The sequence below is a fragment of the Telopea speciosissima genome, chromosome 4, assembly GCF_018873765.1.
Source record: "Telopea speciosissima isolate NSW1024214 ecotype Mountain lineage chromosome 4, Tspe_v1, whole genome shotgun sequence".
Classification (NCBI taxonomy): Eukaryota; Viridiplantae; Streptophyta; class Magnoliopsida; order Proteales; family Proteaceae; genus Telopea; species Telopea speciosissima.
Genome location: NC_057919.1, coordinates 60,167,719 through 60,175,402, shown reverse-complemented (window position 1 = coordinate 60,175,402; position 7,684 = coordinate 60,167,719).

Genomic DNA, 7,684 nt, shown 5'->3' with positions numbered 1-7,684 from the left:
ATAAAATAGATTTATTATATAATATATATATAAGGGGAAAAAAAAAGGCTACTTGGTCGCGTGGCTCCTGCGCTTAGACACAATACCGCCTTGCCCCATGGAAAGTAGGAGGGCGTGTGTGCAGACTCTAGAAGCCCAGGCAACTTTCTCTTGCCCCACATATATAAATATATATATATATATATTAAGAAAACTTTGGATGTCTCTTTGTTCTCCTTATCATTAACAAAGCATTTAATGCAGTTTTTTCAATGAGGGTAAATCTGTCATTTCACATAGGAACTACATTAAATGTTTCCTTAAATGAATTTCTACTTTTTAGAAACTCCTTTTTACCCATGCATTAAGTACTTCATAATATAAATTTTTGGAAATAAAACAATGGTAAAAAAGTAAGGTTACAAATCTATTGACACCTAATGTAGTCCTAGATAGGTAGGGGACCTACTAGGAGCTAGGTAGATCAGACCCTCACAAAAGGTGCTGGCCGATTGGGCAGAATTGAGAGTTTTAGGTTAAAACTAGGGTTAGGTTTATGAGAAAGGGGTTAAATCTTATATGGTTTTAATAGGCAGGTCTAGGAGAAGCTAATAGTGTAGGTTTGAACAAGGTTTGAATTAAAATTAAAATTTCAGAAATTAGGGTTAAGGTTTCGGGTTTTGGAAATTAGGCAAAGTGGAGAATTTAGGGTTTAGGATGACAATTTGGAGAGGGGCTTTGAATCGAGTGTCCTAGGCGGTGTGGGGGTGGTTCGACTGAAGTTTGGTTGGGTTTTGATGGCTGGAAGTATAGGATCTATACTTTAGGGTTTTGGGGTTTTACAGAGATGAGGGGGAATTAGGGTTTTAGGTGTTAGGAAGGGACTGCAAGCTAGGTCGAGTGGAGGAGGAGATGAGAGGGGGTTGTGGTCCAATTCTGGTGGTGTTCTAATGAGGGAATTGTGCTGGACAGATTTTAGAAGAGTTAGGGTCTAAGAATATCGATTAGGGTTAGGTGGGAGGATTAAGAAGAAGATGGAAATGCTGAAACAGTAAATAACTTACTGGGATGAAGATCAGCAACAACAATAGCTTGAAAGTTGATTGAAGAAGACCTAAAAGAGGACCTCCCGATCTACAAGATGCAAGGAGTCACTGGAGATCCACCAGCCCTTCACCTTGATGTTACTCACAAGGCAACCTTGATGTTACTCAGTAAGCAAACTCATGTAGAGCTCAACAGCAGCAGCAATGGCAGCAACAAAACAAATATTTTTTTAAAACTAAACTGTGGGGGAGCCTCCCACGATTTCAATATTAATAATAGAAGGCCATAGGCCAAATCCTAATTTAAACAAAACACTCCCTCACTAAATCGTGGAGGGGTGGACCTAATTAAAACAACTTAAAATTTTAAAAGGGTTAAAAGACCTTTCTATCCCTAGTAACTTAAAATAAAAGACACTTAATTAAATCACTTAAATTAGACCAACTTAAATTGAACCAATTGGATGCAACCAATTTGAACCGGTTCAATTAAAAACTTAAAAATAAAACTAAGTATAGAACTAATCTAAGGCTCCTACTATGACCCTATGCCTAGGGTGGTTTCTTCAACTCGAGGAGGCCTGGATCTACATCAACTCTCCTCAACTTAGAAACATTCATCTCCGATGAATGGGTGAAATCCATGCGACACTCTTGCAACTTGCGGCTAAGCTTCTTGACATCATTAGTAGGAGTCCAAGTGCTATGCTATTTGGAAGAAACCCGTCCACGAATTTTGTGATGATGAGGGGGAAGCAACATGTGGACAGTAGCTCTAACACTTCCCGGACAGAATTCTGGTGAGGCAGGAATATTAGGAACAAAGTCTTCAAGTCGCGGAGCCTTCTCTTCAAATAACCAAGGGGGCATCACAAATTCTCTGTGTTCAACCTCCATAGGGTCTTCAATGTTCCTAACCTTCTCATCGAGCTCCACCTCTTCAAGAGCAGCAACTTGAATGTCTTCCTGTGGATTGTTCACAACCACTCCTCCATCTTTTGCCACATCCTTGAGTAATAAGATGAGCACCTCGAGTATCACCACCCAAAACGTCATAGTACCTAGATAAATCATCATCATCAGATGGGGGATAAGCATGTAAACCAGGTTCATTGTCATCATCAGGGGTTTCATCTTTCTTCTTAGCCACATTGACAGATTTATGCTTTTGTGGGCACTCCCTGGCATAGTGTCCAATCTCATTGCAATGGAAACACTTGTAAGGATCACTATTGTCCATGGGGGCTTTACCCTTATGATCAACACGTGGAGGAGTTGTAGGGCGGGAAGAACTACCAACAGAATAGCCTGAACGGGTAGAACCAGCAGCAGAATTTCCAGCTTGAGTGTGACCATTGGTAGTAGACTTGAATGCTGGAAAAGCTTTGTCGGTGTCTTCAGTAGAGGAATCAAACCTTCTATTTCCTGCCAATAATTCTTCAGCCTTCAATGCCTTCTCAAAACATCCTTGATGTCTCTAACATCAGCTACTCCAATAGCCCTAACAATATCTACTCTCAATCCCAGTCGAAACCAAGATAACATCTGAGTGGCTCCTTCTCTAGTGCCAGTACGAGAAGCAAGAGCATCAAACTGCTGCATGTACTCAGCTACAGTTATAGTCCCTTGGCATAGGGAGTTGAATTGATCTTGGAGCTGAGCTCTGAAGTGTCTAGGTAGATATTTCTCCTTCAAGTCATACCTCATGTCTTCCCAGGTAGTAGGTGTGTGGCCAAGTTCCATGTCCCTCTCTGCAGTGCGCCACCATTCTCGGGCAGGGCCAATCAGCTAGGTACGTGCCAATCTCATCTTTCTATCTTCAGGCAAATCATACCAATCAAAATAATCATCAAGGGCAGCAAGGCAGTCATAGAATACCTGAGGATCATGGTTCCCATCGAACTCCTTCAGCTCAAGCTTCACCTTCTGTGTGTCGTACCTTCGATTGGAAGCTTCATCTGAAGTGAAGTAGGATCACAAATACTCCTCAAAATTAGGCCTTTGAGGGTCTTCTCTAATTCTGTCCCTGTCTTCTCTGCATCCATCCCTGTCATGTCTGCGCTTATCTCTATGATCTCCATATTCTCTGTGATTCCTGGAGTGATCTCTATAATCCATGGATCTATTCCTGTGATTTCTAGTCCTTCCTAGGGTTCCATGTATTTCAGAATTGACTTGGAATCTGTCCTCTTCTAAGGGAATGTTGTTGTCCCTAAGAGGTGCAGTCTGCCTTTGTTCCATAACTAGTAATCGATCACTGATAGATTGCTGATCTGCCGAAAGCTTCTGGAGCACCTCCATGATTGCAGCAAGGGGATCAGGTTGGGGTGGCAGATCTGGATTCAGCACTAGATTGCCATGGTGATCCATGGCTCTGATACCACTTAATGCAGTCCTAGATAGGTAGGAGACGTACTAGGAGCCAGGTAGTTCAGATCCTCACAAAAGGTGCTGGCCGATTGGGCAAAATTGAGAGTTTTAGGTTAAAACTAGGGTTAGGTTTATGAGAAAGGGAATAATCTGATATGGTCTTAATAAGCAGGTCTAAGAGAAGCTAATAGTGTAGGTTTGAACAAGGTTTGAATTAAAATTAAAATTTCAAAAATTAGGGTTAGGGTTTCAGGTTTTGGAAATTAGGAAAAGTGGAGAATTTAGGGTTTAGGATGACAATTTGGAGAGGGGCTTTGGATCGAGTGTCCTAGGTCATGAGAGGGTGGTTCGACTGAAGTTTGGTTGGGTTTTGATGGCTGGAAGTATAGGATCTATATTTTAGGGTTTTGGGGTTTTACAGAGATGAGGGGGAATTAGGGTTTTGGGTGTTAGGAAGGGACTGCAAGCTAGGTCGAGTGGAGGAGGAGATGAGAGAGGGCTGTGGTCCAATTCTGGTGGTGTTCTAATGAGGAAATGATGCTGGACAGATTTTAGAAGAGTTAGGGTTTATTAATATCGATTAGGGTTAGTTGGGAGGATTAAGAAGAAGATGGGAATGTTGAAACAGTAAATAACTTACTGGGATGAAGATCAACAGCAATAGTAGCTTGAAAGTTGATTGAAGAAGACCTAAATGAGGACGTCCCGATCTACAAGATGCAAGGAGTCACTGGAGATCTACCAGCCCTTCACCTTGATGTTACTCACAAGGCAAACTCATGTAGAGCTCAACAGCAGCAGCAATGGCAGCAGCAAAACAAATATTTTTTTAAAACTAAACTATTGGGGAGCCTCCCATGATTTCAATATCAATAATAGAAGGCCATAGGACAAATCCTAATTTAAACAAAACACTCTCTCACTAAATCGTGGAAGGGTGGACCTAATTAAAACAACTTACAATTTTAAAAGGGTTAAAGGACCTATCTACCCCTAATAACTTAAAATAAAAGACACTTAAATAAATCACTTAAATTAGACCAACTTAAATTGAACCAACTGGATGCAACCAATTTGAACCGGTTCAATTAAAAACTTAAAAATAAAACTAAGTATAGAACTAATCTAAGGCTCCTACTATGACCCTATGCCTAGGGTGGTTTCTTCAACTCGAGGAGGCTTGGATCTACATCAACCTTAGGCTTGTTAATAAGAAAATCACATATATACCTTGGTACTGTAAAATAAAATACTTCTTTTTTTATACTTCCAGTCATGAGGCCAAAAGAATAAAATTTAATACTACATAAAGGAAAATATAAACAGAAACAAATTAGAATACATACCTCAAATAAAATCATAGAGAACAAACAAATAAAGCAAGGTTTCTACCATTTCTAAGTTATCTGAGGTGCTGATGGAAATCATTATGGGTTTATAATGATGAGATCTAACAGAAAAAAGGGCTTGAATCCTTGAACAGTAGAAGTTTTATGGAATTGAAAGTCCTCATTTTTCAGCAAAATAACAGAAATAAAATGGTCCTTCTATCAATCAAGTTCACTAACAGTCACTTTTTAATTGCTGATATTAGTAGCAAAAACACTAGAAATGCCATCTAAGTTTATGCATTCATTCACCATAATGGCATCAGTTGGCTACCTAGTCTCCGCTACCAAGACAGATACATGCACACCATAACCAATTTTATCATAATCATTTATCGGTCAGTATACCATTGCTACCCTCAATCATTTTGTCATGAATTACTTACAGGCAGAGCCTTGGGAGGGGGAAGGGAAGGGAAAGGGAGGTGGTTCATAAGATTAGCAGAAAAAGTAGTAGGTGGGTTTGGATAGAGATTGTTAATCCTTACGGTTTTGAAGCGCTTAGTAGGGTCACATGACAATTATAGGATTTGCATCTACTTACCCAAATTGTTAAGTTTTTAGAAGTTAAGTTGTTTAAACAGAAATGTGTTTAACTCAACCCAATCATTTATCCCTAGAAAATAAATGGGAAAGGAATAAGGATATGTATGTAGAACAACTAAATTGCTTCATACGCAATTCTGATTTTAAACATGCTCTCAAGAATTAAAATTTGGGGAATATCAAGATCAGGTTCATACGATGAATATGGATCGAAGGCCTATATCAATTTCCATGATTTCTTTTATGCCATAAATTTAACCGGAAAGAAAATTTGTGTAAGGAATACTAAGGAAGAGAAGAGATTGTAAGGGAAGCATACCTCCAGGGTTTTAGGAGTTTCTTGACCTCCTCCTCCTCCTCCTGGTTTCATCCTCTCCATAAAACTCCACCGCAGCTTCTGCTCCAGAGAGAAACAACGTTCTCCTCAGTCCTCCCTCGCCTTAAAAGTTAAAACCAAACAGAGCAAACCCCTCGGCCTCTGCATGATCACTTTCTTCCTCCGAATGTTTTTTGTATTTCAAGTTACAATGATCCATCCGGGCTTTCTGGAACAACCAATCCGATTTGTTTCTTTACCAGACCTTGCCCTTCCAGTAAATCTTATTGAGTCTTGTAAATGGGCCTATGCTTTGCAGTACAATTTCATATCTCATTGATGGATTCAACATGGTCCTGGAATTTTTTTTTGCCCAGATCAGGTTTGGGGCCTTCAATCCAGAAAAAGAGGGCGCGGAGCGAAGATGAAGACAACGAAGGGAGGGAAGGGAAAGTAATGAACCCTACCGAGTAGTATTGAATTAATTCTTCAGGTCTTGAAAATTGTAGTGAAACTGAAACCATTTCAGGGCTTACAGGGTTCGTTGATCCTCTGAAGATATATTGTGGATACCATGTGTGGTGTGGGATGAAGGGGAACGTCAATGGTAGAGAGGTCCATGGTGCTTCTTGTAAAAAAACTTCAAGCTACATTATTTGGGACGGCGTTCACTACTCTCAGGAAGCAAACCAGAGGATGGTGAACTACTACAATGGCATTGCCAAGATGTTCAAAGCCTGGCTCAATAACAAGCAGCCCCGCTGATGGTGAACTACATGATTCTCAGTCGGTAAAAAGATGTTCCCCTCTCTTTCATTCTCATTTCTTTCATTCTCATTTCTTCCCTTCTACAGTCTTCCGTCTCACGAATCAGAGAGCCACGACATCTTCCCTTGAACCTCTTTCTCCTCCCCCTCCTTCTAGAAACCCTAGCTGCTAACTAGTCTCTTTCTCCTCAGTCATCCTGGCGCTCTCTCTCTCTCTCTTTTCTTCAGAAATAAGAAAAGAAACGACTTGTGTAAGAAATAAGTTTTCACGAATCCATGGGAAGGACTGCCGGACTTCGACTTGAGATCTGTCTAACATGTTGTTTGGACCTGAAATCACACACTTGTTGTTTGCAGATGATACTCTTGTGCTACAGATGATTATATTCTTATTATAAAAGCCATTTTGGATTTGTTTGCTGACAGATCAGGATCAGAAATCAATTTTGACAAAAATGGTCTTTTTTTAGTAAGAATGTTCTTGCTTGAGAGATATAAACTCTGCTCTCTTATTGGAATCTCTAAAGATTCATCTATAAGAATTCTTATCTAGGCATCACTCTAATTCACTCAAGATCCAAGACAAAGGAATTAACCGGTATTGTCAAGAAGATCAAATCTAGACTCTCAACTTAGAAAGCTAACCATCTCTCTTATGTACGTCGAAAGGTGCTCATCCAATCTGTTCTTAGCTCCATACCTGCATATTTAATGTCCTCTTTTTTATTTCCTTTAAAAGTCTGTAAAACCATTGACTCGATTTATCTCAATTTTTTGAATGATAACTTTGATTCTAGTAAACATCACCATCCTATTGCCTGGGATAGAATCTGCTTACCTTTAGCTTCTGGTGGATTAGGACTTAGGAAGGCTAAAATTTAAAATAAATCCTTAATTCTTAAACTTGGTTGGAGACTCATTAATAATCCTAATGAATTATGGACAAAGGTTTTAAAAGCAAAATATTTTCCCAATTCCTCTGTTTTTTATTCAAAAATTATCATTAAAAGAGGTTCTTGGTTTTGAAACAGCATTGCCCATTTACTCCCCATTTTAAAATTGATGTCCTTTCGTATTATTGGTAATGGGAAGAATTCTTTTTTCTAGACTGATCCATAGGTTAAATCAATTCCAGGTTTTTGTCTTACTGACGTTATGCAAGATTTTTTCAAGGGGGATCTGGTCTGTAAGTATTTCGCTTAGAATAGATTTAATGCTGAGTTACTCCCCCCCCCCCCCCGCGTTTCCCTATTACTTTTACTACTGCTTGTG